The 15,566-nt window shown below is 35.6% G+C and overlaps 1 protein-coding gene across 1 annotated transcript in view; it reads right to left on the bottom strand.

Moving 5' to 3' along the window:
* The window catches only part of LOC124579080 (protein sneaky), a 284,298-nt gene that overhangs the window by 97,649 nt on the left and 171,083 nt on the right, over positions 1-15,566 (bottom strand). The window lies entirely within an intron of this gene.

Here is a 15,566-nt window from a genome sequence, read left to right as displayed (position 1 = left end):
CTGATGTAAAGCACTGTAGAAATAAACAGATCTATGTACTCATAAAAAAATAGGAGACCTTACTTTTGGGATTACCCTCGTATGTGTAGCACATGAGAGTTAAAATATTTCTGACTACTCAGAAATAAACATTTAATACGTAATTAGCTATTATTTGTAAAATATTTTTCAGAACATCATTAACTACAGCAATATTCATAATTAAATAGTGTCATGGAGGTACTGGGGATGGAAAACTTAAGTATGGTACAGCCTTAGGGCAGTTTTTTATGTCTTTGTTTACTGTTTTATTTCGATTGAGCAGATTAAGGATTCTATGTATTATTTCGAGACAGGAATGATTCTTATATCAAACTTTACAAATACTGTGTTTCAGGCTTCTCATTACTTATAAAGGTTTGTCTTTAATGTTAAATGGGTTTAATAATTAAAGCTAAAATAATGGCAACAGTTATAACTTCAGAAAGAATAGTAGCCTATTAATAATAATTACAAACTTACAAAATTCTTTCAAAAGCATTATATAAGATGCAACAATGCCAATGAATCTCCTCCAAGACAGCTTCATAAGTAGGCCTACGTATATCTTTTAAAAAATCAGAGTATTGTATCTGACAGATGAAAAAGGGCCACCAGAATGTATGGAAACTGATTAAGGAGCAATGTAAAATACTACAAAATTTAAATACCTAGATGAAGTATACAACTAAATGCTTTGGATAAAGAAGCTAACTTAGCAAGGTCAAGGAAAAAGGATGTAACTTTCCAAACAACAAAAAACATGCACAACAAGTAATCTTATTTCCATAAATGCAAAGCTCTGGCACTACAACACTGTCATTAAAGTTGAATGTCTTTATGCTTGAGAATGACTTTTGCTAAATACAGCTAAGCAATTAGGTGAAATACAAAAGAAGGAAAGAGAAATAATCTGGAAAATTTTGGGACCAAAATATGAGAATGAGCAACAAAAATCATGAGGCAATAACATTTATGAAAAAATAGAATTAATATCAGATACGATGGGAAAGAGAAGAGTTGTATTCTATGGACACCTAAAAAGGCTAGATGCAAAGAGAATAACAAGAATAATTTTAACATTTTTGATGGAAACATTAGTGACATGGATCAAAGAAGTTAAAGCAGACCTGAGAGAAATGGAAACAGCGGAGGAAGAAATAAGAGACAGAGATAAGTTCAGAGCAAAAGTAAAATGTTTCAAGGCTTCCAGCAGAAAAAAGACACATATGATATGGGCAGAAGAAAGAAGAGTAAACCCAGGGAAATAATGAAAAACTACTGGAAAGAAAGAAAGGAGAAAAGGAAGGAGACATAAATTACCTGTACTTCCTGTGGTCCTTAATAAGTAAAACCAATAAAAAAATTACAATCTTGTACTAAGCGTCTGATTACAGAGAGAGTAAGGGTCAGGAGGAAGAATGAATATTTTGCCTATGCTGCTCACACAGGAGCATTAGGATCAAAGAAAAATAAAGACTGCTTTCATTCACTCATATATCGTGTTCCATAAATATCATAATGATGGAGAGGTTTTGGGATGTGGAACTGTCAATGAGCCTTTTGAGTGCATTGGAATCAATTTCTCCTGGTAATTAAACTTCTTTGCTCACTGTATCTTATAGGAATTTGTCAAACTGTTATTTATGCAACATTTCACTTAAACTTATCATTCAATTATTTATATTTATCTCCCTGATTACAATGACGTCATTTCTTTTGCTTGAAACATACATAATTAAAAGTTATAGACAATTAAATTTATAACAACAATATCTAATGGGGAAACATTTTGAGCTATGGGCAGCACAGGAGTTATTGCTACTACTCATTTGAAAGCATACATTACCAGCTTTCCAAGGAGCACACATTACCAGCTTTCCAAGAACATATTTCAACTTATAAAATGAGAACCATTAATATTTAGTGTGTGTTTGACATATAGTATGTAATATTACAGTGCTTGCAGAAAATGGAAATTGCATCAGATGTAAAATTATGTCACACCAGCTATGCTGATTTTTCTTAGTGTCGAATGCATAGTTAAGGCTGTCACAAATGCCTGTCAGGTCTGCATCTGCTGTGACCCCCTGGGTGGTAGTAACAGTAAAAGTTTCAAGATTTTAAACATGGCTGCAGCAGCAACTGTTAAAATTCTTCACAATAAAGGATGACAGCCAAAAACAGTTGCAGGATAGAAATTTTTTTATTTATTATTTATTTTTTATTTATTAATAAAAAAAATTCTATCCTGCAACTGTTTTTGGCTGTCATCCTTTATTGGGACAGTAAAAGTTAGTCATTTTTGAAACATGTTTTCTTTTTTTGTAGACACTAGCTGAATTTTCAGTCCTCTGTTTCATTCATTTTGCACGCTTTTGTGTTGTTGAAAATGTTCAGTGAAGAGGAGAAATGTTTGGACAAAATAATTTATAAAGTACTTGATGAACCTACAGATAATGAAAATGAAATATTTGATGATGGATGATTCAGATAACACATAATCTGAAAATATAGTAATTCTAGGCTTTTTTTAAATGAGTTGCTGCATGCATTTATCGTATTATTTTCAAGGATTATGTGGTTTTGAAGGATTCTCCTGCAGATAAATCAAGATATAAATTAGAGCACACAACTCCAGTGAGTGTCACGTTGGACTATGCATGCATCCGTGTTCACTATGAATTGGCTTTGAAAGAAATGTACACAGAAGGGGCACATATTTGTTTGCGTAATTGAATACTAGAACTCTTTTTCAATTTTTTCTGCAATAATTACAATTAAATTTGAGGTTTCATCTGTGTATTTAGGTTTGACACAGGTGATACCAAAACACATTTGTATATAAAATAGGAAGTCCAATAAACCTAAAAAGTTTTGGAATTCTAATTACATATAAGACAACTCTCACTAATTAATCAAGTCAATAATTAAGGTTTTGAGTAATTTAGGAACATAACATGTTGATTTCTAAATGTACACCATACTCATAAGTTGCAGATTTCAAAGTACAGAAACATAATAATGAACCACATACTTTTATCATTTATTAACCCGAAACATTTCTCATAAGTGAGGTAATATTAAATTCTCAGAGTCTATGTGAAATAGTTGAACCTAATCTAATCAATTTTCAAAACATTAAGTAGTTTCATCTATGTCACATCCCGAGTGCAATAGTGAACAAGAATCTTCACAGTGTTAATGTTCGACTATTATTATTTACTGGACAGTGTAATTAAATCTGTTGACTGTACAGCAAGCTATTTCATGTGCACTTTTGCTTTTATATTTTTATTACTGTACATTATTCCTCTGTGATCTTTAACAAATATGGTGCCTCTGAAGAATAGTTGGACTACTTCTCTTCTGAATATGTTTATGTACATTATACCAATGACAAATATTGTGACTCTGAATAATGGATTGTAGATTGTATTTTATTGATCCTGTTGTCTACATAGCAGCTTATGCATAAGACATTGGACAAGTCAAGTTATAAATATACAGTCTGAAAGTAATTTCAAGGCATACATATTTAAGCTTACAATAATACACTTTACACCTAAGTATTTATATAACACATTTCATAAATATAAATATTCTTCAATGGAGTAGAAGCAGTGATGCTGTAAATATGACTTTAGAGATTTTCCAAATGTATTGACCTCAGTGATAGCTTTTATGTTTTCAGGAAGTTTGTTATAAAGCTTAACTCCCATGTGAAAAGTACCTTTTTGGCACAGTGTTGTGCTGATTTGAGTCATATGTAAGTTTCTGTTTTGTCTGGTAAAGTGCTCATGTATATCACAGATTTTTTGTAGTCTCTGGTCCTTGCCTATTACATTTAATTTAAAGAACAAAAGGGTTTCCATAATGTATACACATGGTAATGGGGGAATACCAGATTTCTTAAACAGGGGTTTACACGAGTCTCTAGGCTTGCACCCAAACAAGATTCTAATGGCCCTTTTTTGTAGTTTAAAAGTGCTATTAGCTATTTTAGAGTTTCCCCAGAAGGTGACCCCACATCTAAGACGAGAATGAAAGTACACATGATATGCATTCAATACTGTTTTCTCACTACAGCATGATTTTAATGAACAAAGAAGATAACATGTTTTGCTCAGTTCTGCATTGAGATATTCAATATGCTTATTCCATCTGATGTTACTCTGCTGCCAAAGTCCTAAGAATTTGGTTTCAGTACTGTTACCAACTGGTTCATCATTGATAGAGACTGATGGGATAAACATGTCCTTATTAGGAACATTGTGGAATTTTAGAGCAACGGTTTTCTTACTGTTTATTACAAGCTGATTACTCTGTGCCCAGCTGCTAAGTTGTTTCGTGACCGTGTTTACTGTCTGCTGTAACTGTTCATCGTCGTCTCCTTTTAGTAGAATCGTGGTGTCATCTGCAAATATGATTGATTTGTGTGCATCAATATTTAAGCTTAGATCATTTATGTACAGAAGAAACAGAAGGGGTCCCAATACGGATCCTTGGGGTACACCACACTTTATTTGTTTATAGTCAGATAAGTGATTAGATACAGTTTTTAGTTCAATATTTGTGTGCTTGACGCATACTGCCTGCATACGATTTGTCAGGAAGGACCTGATCCACTTGTTGGACAGACCTCGAATACCATATCTTTCTAGCTTTGATAGCAGAATTTTATGGTCCACCATGTCAAAAGCTTTTGACAAGTCAATAAAGACTCCTATTGTTTCCTGTTTCTTGTCCATCAGGTTTAGGATGGAATTGATGCACTCATAGACAGCAGTTGTCGTTGACCTCTTATTTCTGAATCCATGCTGTTCATTACATAGGATGCTGTTTTTATTTATAAATTTCATAAGTTTCTCATACATAACTTTTTCCAGTACTTTAGAGATGCAGGAGGAAATTGTGATGGGTCTGTAGTTATTTACATTGTCTTTATCCCCTTTTTCATATACAGGAATAACTTTTGATGTTTTTAACACATCAGGGAAAGTGCCTGCCTGAAGTGAGCAGTTGCATAAATGTGTGAGTACTTCAATTAGGTTTGATGCGCTCTTCTTTAACATTGTTGCAGGTATACCATCAATACCTGCCGATTTGGAATTTTTTAGTCCTTTTATTGCTTTAGCTACTTCATCTTGTGAAACAGAACTGATGTACATTGATCCTCTACAAGCACTTATTTTATATTCATTTGTCTGGATGCTCTTAAAGTTTGATTGTAACATATTTTCAGCAACACCCATGAAAAAGTTGTTAAATGTGTTGGCTACTTCTAAGGGGTTTGTTACTTTTTTATTTTTATGTGATAGTGTTATATTTTTCCAAGGTTGTCTGTATTCTCCACATTCTTTTTTTATAACACTCCACATAGCCTTTGATTTATTAGCTGAATTATAAATGATTTCATCATTATGCATTATTTTTGCTGCTTTTATTACTTTTCTTAATATTTTGGAGTATTTTTTGTAGTATGCGCGTACTACAGGTGAGGAATTTTTTGAGTTACATATTTCATGAAGTAGTCTTTTCTTCTGGCATGAAACTCTTATTCCCTTTGTGATCCAGCTGTTTGTTCTAGAGTTTCCCCGTATGGTTAATGTTTTCAGTGGGAATGCAAGTTCAAAGAACTGGGTTAATGTATCAATGAAAGTGTTGAATTTTTCATTTATATCGTTCATTTTGTACACTCCTAGCCATTTTTCTTTCTGTAATAAGTTGTTGAAGTAGTTCACATTATGCTGATTATAGCTTCGATATGCTGTTCTAAAAGACATGTTGTTAATAATACTGCCTTGTACTTTTATGCTTAATATTTGTGCAAGATGATCACTAAAACCTGCATTGAAAATTTTTAGTGAGGTGTTGTGTAAACTCTTCTTTACTAGAAACTGATCAAGAGCTGTTTGACAAGTTTCTGATACTCGGGTAGCTGCTTTTACTTCAGCCTTTAAATTGTAGGACGTTGCAAGGTTCAAAATGGTCTCCTTATTTCCACTATTCGTGAGGAAGTCAATATTGAAGTCACCACAGATTATCAATTCACAATCCATTTTATTTACTTTATTTAGCAATGACTCCATTTTGTTTAAGAAAATTTCAAAATTCCCGGACGGTGATCGGTAAACTGTAGCAATAACCAGGTTGAACTGAGTAATTTTTATAGCTGCAATTTCATAATCCTTTTCGACATTTGCCCTAGTTAAGTCAGGTAGTGTAATAAAATCTACATTATCCTTTGTGTAAATTGCTACCCCACCCTGCTTGCTGTTTTTCCTGCAGTAGTAAGCAGCCTAGACAAATTTGTTTATTTTCGTATTCTGGATTAATTCTGGGTTAAGCCAGTGCTCAGAAATGCATAACACTGAGATATCATTAAGTTCATGTGTTAATAGAAGTTAATTTCATCGATCTTATTATGCAGGGATTGCACATTATGGTGATAAATTTTTAGTTCGGGTGTATTCACGATTTGGTAATTGGGAATCATATTTACAGCATCACATACATCTAGTTTAAATTAGGAATGTCAGCAGTGTTGTACTTTCATTCTTCTTTCTTCTTTATTTTGTTTTCCTCGCTGTTGGAAGGATGTTCAGGAAGCTGATAAATTGTTCTATCCCTTACAAGTCTTTCTTTGATTATTTCACTAACACGATCACAAACAAATCTTTTCCCTTCATAGTTCAAATGCATTCCATGCTTCGTGTGCAGATTTCCATGCAGCTTGCTTATAGCCAGTACATCGCACTTAGTGTATTGAGAACACAGTTTCCTTATTTTAATGTTTGTTTTCCGAATTTCTTTGTTTACACACGAACTATAAATCAGATCATGCCTATGAGGAAGTGTGGCAACTACTGTGTTTCTGCATTTATTAGCTTGTAAAAAATTCTGTAGCGTTTTCACGCAAACCTCTGCTTCATTTTTTGCCACATCGTTTGAACCCATTATACAGACGATAAAGTCATTTTCTTGCATTAATTTCGTCTGAGAGTTAATGTCTACAACATTTTTACATCCCGCTCCCGGTTTCACTACACTAGTCACTGCTATGTCGCGATTTTTCTCACGGAGCATGCTGGATAGATTCCTGCCATGACTGTCTGTTAGTAATAGTACACTACTCTTTTTCCCTGATGATCTGTGTTTGCTGTTGACATTATTCTGAATACGTTTGTGAAAGAAGAGATGTGTATCTCTTTATCCGTATAAACTGTGATCTGTAAACTGGAATTAATTTACAAGAAATTATTTGTTTTTAATTATGTGTTTTGGTTCAATGGCCCAGCTGTTAAAATCGGCAGTTGTTTTGCATTGTGTGATCCTTTGAAGTTGCTACAGTAATTCAAGGCTACCATGCTGATGTATGCAAGCCTGTGTTGTTTTTAAGTTTATAAGGGCATTCTGAGCTCTTCTGGTGTGTAACTTGTACTTACGTTGCTTTAATGTTTACTCAATGTGTGTTTTACATCTGAAAGGACTGAGTAATGACTCAGCTAGCTCAAGTTGGTAGCCTTATGTTAATGCACCATTTATAATCAAATGCATTCGTTTTGAAACTTGTTAACTTTGATTCTCTTACCATTTACTGTATCTGAAAGTAAGTGTATAAACTTTGAAGTGTATGGTAAATGTTGTGTCATTTTCATTGTCAGAAGTATTAATGATTTTATAGTGCTGCTATAACACTTCTTTCGACTTGTTTAATTTGTCAATGTTAAAATGCTGCTGAGGCATATAACTATTATTAAGTTTTGTTATATTATGGGTCAGCATCTCACCACTCCCATATCCAGACTATCCACTATCTCACTGGTAGCGAACTGTGATTCTGATAGTGTGTGGTGTTGTAAATAAAAATATGGGAGGGAAAATGGTGCTTTTTGTGGTTGCAAAAAGTACTTTCTTGTTTTGTTGGTTGCAATTTAACGGAAAGTGGTTTTGGCCTCGAAGAAGAGAACTATGTTAGGTGTGTGGTGTTTAATGAAAAATCAACCACCATATGAGTTTTCAGACTGTGGTTTACCCATAAAGTCACTGTCATGGAACTGAGCCAGAATTCCACAAATGTGGTGCATTGGAACACAAATTCTGTATCACTACTGACAACACTGATGTGGTTGTAGCAATAAGTGATATTGATCAGTGGACATACATGGCAGGATATGTTTCAGTGTGTTTTATCTTTGTGTATGTACTTCTTTGTTCTATTGTTCTGGTGCTCACTCCTGATATATTTTGGCACTAACTCATCACATTTGTAATTTGTGCTTTAGTGTACATATATAAAGTTATCTTACAAGTGTGGAGCTTATTCTTTCTCTCCATCAGTTCTGTTCACTTAAGGTATATAGCTAAAGTTGTGATTCCTATATGATTGTAGTGCTGTCTGTATTGTTAATCATGATCTTAGTTCTTCAGCGGGGTCACCACTTTTGCTATTCAGCTAACACTCATTCACATGGCCATTCCTTAGGCCATATGTGTTGGAACTGATTTTGGGAGCTGATTTTTTGCAGTTTTTCCAACTGGCTCCAGATTTGTCTCCTAACCAACTCCTAGAAATGGCTCAATTTTCTTAATTTTCCAGCAGATGTGGTGTGGTACTGCGGGAATTTCTGGAGATTACAGAAATCAGGAAACCGAGTATGGTTTGCAAGTGCAACACTCAGCACTATATTTGAAATTTACCCAGCTCTCCAGTAATGGCCTGCCATGCTGCATTATGCCCGTAAAATCCACCCCAGCTATGTATGACATTGACAGACAGAAAGACAGATTATTGATGGCATCATGTCTCCATCAGATAGTCAATGGGCATCAACTATCCATATTGACACAAAAAGGGACAGAAAGTTCTAACCTTCCAATGCTATTCTCAATAAATATCCATTACCTCAGGTGGCAGACTGCAAAAACACTGTAGCAGACGCAAGAGTTTTCAGTGTTATCGACTGTTGCAAGGCATTTGCAAAGATTCCGGTCCCAAGGGGTGATAGGAAGAAGACTGCAATCACTACTCTGTTTGGTTTGTTCAATGTCAACTTTATTGACATTAAAAATGCCACACAATCATGGCGGTCTGCTGGGAGAAAATAGCATTTGATCAAAAATAATATCCTGAGCTGCCTCAGTTGTTGGCTAATCAATCTCACGGTTTGCTGTTCGAAAGTGGAGGTGAAAGAGCTGGGACTTACCTTATGTTGTGATACATCACAGGGTAGATTACATCCTTACATTTCACCAAGACGCAGGAGAGAGTTTTCTGTGCCTTTCATAATGTAGCACACCCAGGAGCCAGGGCTCCAACTAAACTGCTGCCAAAATACATCAAATGGCCCGGAATATGAAAGGTTTACTGCCACTGGGCTCAATATTGTTTACAGTGTCAGAAAAAAAAGTTTGCCAGACACCTGCACATGCCTATGGGAATGTTTGCTGAGCCTACAGCCCATTTTTTACACATATATATTGATTTGGTGGGACCTCTTCCATGTTCTGAAAATAAGTTATGCACTGGATCAGTTTACCAGTATTTCAGCAGACACTTTGGCTGTGACACTACTAGCAGGCTGGTTTGCTCAATATGGCATACCCCAACTGATCATGTCTGATCACAGAAGACAAATGGAGGCTTGTCTATTTCAAGAGCTGCTACAGTAATGTGACTCTAGTCACATTCATTTAGTTACCACCCAGCAAACAACGAGTTAGATGAAAGATTTCACCAATCTCTGAAGGCTGCATTAATGGCACATGGCTGTAAGTGGGAAGAAGCTTTACCCTCTGGCATTGTTAGGCCTTCAATAAATGGCACATGGCTGTAAGTGGGAAGAAGCTTTCCCCTCTGGCATTGTTAGGCCTTCAATAAATGTGTTCACCATTGTGGTGGGGGGGTTATGATATTTTTCATTCGTCATACTGCTCAACAAGGAATGCCCACCTATCTCAGTATGGTGTCCGCTCACTGTCCCTTTTCTCTTTAAGAGTAGATACTTACTAGACGACGAAAAAGAAGAATTGAAGAAAGACGTCGCCTAATATCTATCCCTGTAAAGTCCGCGTAAACTCTAGTAGTATTTCAGGTCCTGCAATCTCTCATTTATCGGGAATTTGTGCGGTAATATGATGCATTTAACTGAAATGAATGTCCAAAATTTTCAGACTAGTAAAATTTACTGCTGAATAACAAGAGTTTATGTGCTACTAAGTCCACATTTAGTGAAGAACTATTCTACCATTCTTAATGCTCAGTCAAATAACAAACTTCACACGCAAAGCAGCCAGACTCTTACACAAGTCCGCCTGATTGAAAACACAATCTCACAGTCACATTCGCTCCTTTTCAGTGGGTTTCTTTAAAAGAAATTGCTCACCAAATACTCCATAAATAATTACAGAATATGCCACGCGGAATGTTCACAAAAGGCCAAAATTTCACATGCTCATAACTTTCCAACAAAACAATCTAAAAATTCCAAAATTTTATCAAACTGTCCGTAACTGCAACATCTTTCATCATGACTCATTTTAAACACATGGCACTCAATAATTCTTCATCTTACACATAATGAACACTGAGACATTTAACATTACCTTTGTGCATCCGAAGCTGGCGAGCGACTGTCTCGAGACTCTCTCAATCACAGTATATCTGACTAGTTGTGTACAGGAATTACTTAATTCTGATTGGCTGATCAATCTGATGGACCAATCAGAATGACCCTTCGAGATCATTCTCATGGCAAAACTCGCCTAAGCCAATCACTATTCAGAAACGCATTTGCGTCTTCCAAAATGCAAATACTAACACAATGTTTAATAAAACAAAACTAAATAAAATTAATCTTGAAAATAATTTAGAAAATGATTGCACTTTAAACTAATATTCTAGCTGCCTTCTTACAAAAGCAATCACCCCTAGACATATGTCATCAGCAATGCGGGTAAATTACATCTTTCCCACGTTCCAAATACGTAATGTTGTACATAATGTAATATTGAATTTTTTGTATGTCCCACATACACACTCTCACTCATTCTCATTTATTTTCTGAACTTTTATACTAAAAAATGAAGAATAATTAAAGTTTTTAAAATAAAAATCCAAATAAATTGATTGGCTACCTTGAGAACTCTGTTAATGATTTCAAATGATAAAAAAAGACAAACTGTTATTGTTCCTAACTGAATTTTTCACTTTAAGTATCGGTTTGGGGGGGGGGGGGGGGGGTTAGGTAATTTTCTGAATCTCCAAAACTATAATATGTACAGCTCTGAAATTCGGAGGAGATCTTCTTCTGAATAACAAAAAATAGTATACCAAGTTATGGTAGTTCGAAGTGACACAGGAGCCCGTTCTCATGCTGACTAGTAGCAACAGATGTGCTTATGAGTCGTGGCTAAGACACAAGTTTGCAGTCTCCTGTACATTCACCAGGCTCCACGTCCAGGTACCTTACTGCAATAAATGTTATCCCATAATAACTTGCGACATCACAAGTACAGTTGGCATTCAGTGAGCAAGTCCACCTATTTGCTAATCTATTGGCTGCAGATCTACAGACCCATTGTCTGACTAACACAGATTCAATTCTGGTAGACTAAAAGAGAGAATGTCATGGATTAACAACCATCCTCTGCAACATCATGGCAACAAAGCAGTCTTCATACCCAAGGATCTGGTCACATCGAGTGTCTGGCAACGGGTGACACAGTATACCCCCTCTCTGTCAACTATATACAAGTCTGTTCCTAGTGCTGCGCAGAGTGCTGAACGGCTTCATGATAGACTGGAATGGAAAGCATGAAACGGTCTCCACAGAGCAGCTGAAACCCACTCACCTTGACACACAGGACAACAGGACTTCCAAGTGCAGCCGCCACAAACCACAATCTTCAGGGACCACACAGATCTTGGGCTACAGACCACACTGTGCCACTTACAGACCCTCCACCTATTGTTCCAGTGATCAAATGGACTGGAAGAAATGTTCACCACAAGTATCTCAATATATCTGGGGCACCGTACTTCAAAAAGGGGGTCTGGTGTAGTGGCAAGTGATATCCCTCAGTGGACATAAATTAGATTAGGTTAGATTAGATTAGATTAGATTAATACTAGTTCCATGATCATGAATACGATATTTCGTAATGATGTGGAACGAGTCAAATTTTCCAATACATGACATAATTAAGTTAATTTAACAACATACTTATCTAAAAACAAAGATGATGTGACTTACCAAAGGAAAGTGCTGGCACGTCGATAGACACACAAACATACACACAAAATTCAAGCTTTCGCAACAAACGGTTGCTTCATCAGGAAAGAGGGAAGGAGAGGGAAAGACGAAAGGATGTGGGTTTTAAGGGAGAGGGTAAGGAGTCATTCCAATCCCGGGAGCGGAAAGACTTACCTTAGTGGGAAAAAAGGACAGGTATACACTCGCGCACACACACACACACACACATATCCATCCGTACATACACAGACACAAGCAGACATTTGTAAAACCAAAGAGTTTGGACAGAGATCTCATACATACTTAAGTCATACATACTTAAGTTAATATAACAACTTTTTTTGTGTTTTTTTATTTTTTTTATAATTTTTCTTTCTTAATTTATATCTAAAAATTCCTCTACAGAGTAGAAGGAGTTGTCATTCAGAAATTCTTTTAATTTCTTCTTAAATACTTGTTGGTTATCTGTCAGACTTTTGAGACTATTTGGTAAGTGACCAAAGACTTTAGTGGCAGAATAATTCACCCCTTTCTGTGCCAAAGTTAGATTTAATCTTGAATAGTGAAGATCATCCTTTCTCCTAGTATTGTAGTTATGCACACTGCTATTACTTTTGAATTGGGTTTGGTTGTTAACAACAAATTTCATAAGAGAGTATCTATACTGAGAAGCTACTGTGAATATCCCTAGATCCTTAAATAAATGGCTGCAGGATGATCTTGGGTGGACTCCAGCTATTATTCTGATTACACGCTTTTGTGCAATAAATACTTTATTCCTCAGTGATGAATTACCCCAAAATATGATGCCATATGAAAGCAATGAGTGAAAATAGGCGTAGTAAGCTAATTTACTAAGATGTTTATCACCAAAATTTGCAATGACCCTTATTGCACATAAGTAGCCGAACTCAAACGTTTCAGCAGATCATCAATGTGTTTCTTCCAATTTAATCTCTCATCAATGGACACACCTAAAAATTTTGAATATTCTACCTTAGCTATATGCTTCTGATTAAGGTCTATATTTATTAATGGCGTCATACCATTCACTGTACGGAACTGTATGTACTTAGTGAGAGTCCGTTTACAAGGAACCACTTAGTAATTTTCTGAAAGACAGTATTGACAATTTCATCAGTTAATTCTTGTTTCTCAGGTGTGATTACTATACTTGTATCATCAGCAAAGAGAACTAACTTTGCCTCTTCATGAATATAGAATGGCAAGTCATTAATATATATTAAGAACAACAAAGGATCCAAGACTGACCCTTGTGGAACCCCATTCTTGATAGTTCCCCAGTTTGAGGAATGTGCTGATCTTTGCATGTTACGAGAACTACTTATTTCAACTTTTTGCACTCTTCCAGTTAGGTACGAATTAAACCATTTGTGCACTGTCCCACTCATGCCACAATACTTGAGCTTGTCTAGCAGAATTTCATGATTTACACAATCAAAAGCCTTTGAGAGATCACAAAAAATCCCAATGGGTGGTGTTCGGTTATTCAGATCATTCAAAATTTGACTGGTGAAAGCATATATGGCATTTTCTGTTGAAAAACCTTTCTGGAAACCAAACTGACATTTTGTTAGTACTTCATTTTTACAGATATGTGAAGCTACTCTTGAATACATTACTTTCTCAAAAATTTTGGATAAAGCTGTTAGAAGGGAGATTGGACGGTAATTGCTGACATCAGATCTATCCCCCTTTTCATGCAAAGGTATAGCAATAGCATATTTCAGTCTATCAGGGTAAATGCTCTGTTCCAGAGAGCTATTACACAGGTGGCTGAGAATCTTACTTATCTGTTGAGAACAAGCTTTTAGTATTTTGCTGGAAATGCCATCAATTCCATGTGAGTTTTTGCTTTTAAGCATGTTTATTATTTTCCTAATTTCAGAGGGAGAAGTGGGTGAGGTTTCAATTGTATCAAATTGCATATGTATGGCCTCTTCCATTAACAGCCTACCATCTTATAATGAACACCTGGATCCTACTATATGCACAACATTTAGAAAATGATTATTAAAAATATTTTCAACTTCTGACTTTTTGTTCGTAAAGTTTTCATTCAATTTGATGGTAATACTGTCTTCCTGTGCTCTTGGTTGACCTGTTTCTCTTTTAATAATATTCCAAATTGTTTTAATTTATTATCAGAGTTGCTGATTTCAGACATGATACACATACTTCTGGATTTTTTAATAACTTTTCTTAATATAACACAGTAGTTTTTATAATGTTTGATAGTTTCGGGGTCACTACTCTTTCTTGCTGTCAGATACATTTCCTTTTTCCGGTTGCAAGATATTTTTATACCCTTAGTAAGCCATGGTTTGTTACAAGGTTTCTTACGAGCATATTTAACTATTTTCTTGGGGAAGCAGTTTTCAAATGCATTTACAAAAATGTCATGACATAAATTATATTTTAAATTGGCATCAGGTTCACGATACACCTCATCCCAGTCTAACTGCTGTAGGCTTTCCCTGAAATTTGCAATTGTTAAATCGTTGACTGAACATACTACTTTGGAGGACTGTTTAGTATTGCTGAATGGAGCTAAGTCATATATTGTAACTAGCTGTGCACCATGATCAGAAAGACCATTATCAACAGGCTTAGCATTTACCTGGTTAAACTTATCTTGGTCTATAAAGAAATTATCTATCAGTGAGCTGCTATCCTTTACCACCCGAGTAGGAAAATCAATAACGGGTGTCAAATTGAAAGAACTGAGTAATACTTCAAGGTCATTTTCCTATTACCCTCTTTCAGAGAATCTACATTGAAGTCCCCACAAATAATAATTTGCTTCCCCCTGTCTGACAGCATGTGTTCCAGGATGTGTACTTCTTTGTTTTATTGTTCTGGTGCTCAATCTCAATATGTTTTGGCAATAACTCACTGTGTTTGTAATTTGTGCTTTAGTGTAAATGTTTTAAGTTATCTTGCAAATGTAGAGCTTATTCTATCTTTCCATCAGTTCTATTGACTTAAGGTAGATAGCTGAAATGTATGTGCCTCCTGCACTGTATGTAGCAGCTTACTTTCTAGCGTGCAGACAAATATTTAGTTGTTGCAAGGAATGTTCCCGTCATGACTGCAGGTTTTTAGAATTCAAGTGCTCTTAAATCATTTGTGTAACTGTGTTCAGGATGTGCCTTAATAGCTGCATTCCTTAGGTATGTCTTGTATCTCTTAGGGGTGGGGAAACTGTGTTCATCCATGGCTGTTGCCACTGGTAGAATTGCCACGAGCTTGTAGCTTATTGACCCTATT

This window comes from Schistocerca americana, chromosome 1, assembly GCF_021461395.2.
Source record: "Schistocerca americana isolate TAMUIC-IGC-003095 chromosome 1, iqSchAmer2.1, whole genome shotgun sequence".
Lineage (NCBI taxonomy): Eukaryota > Metazoa > Arthropoda > Insecta > Orthoptera > Acrididae > Schistocerca > Schistocerca americana.
The sequence above is the reverse complement of the archived record's forward strand: the minus strand, read 5'-3'. Positions and strand labels throughout refer to the sequence as shown.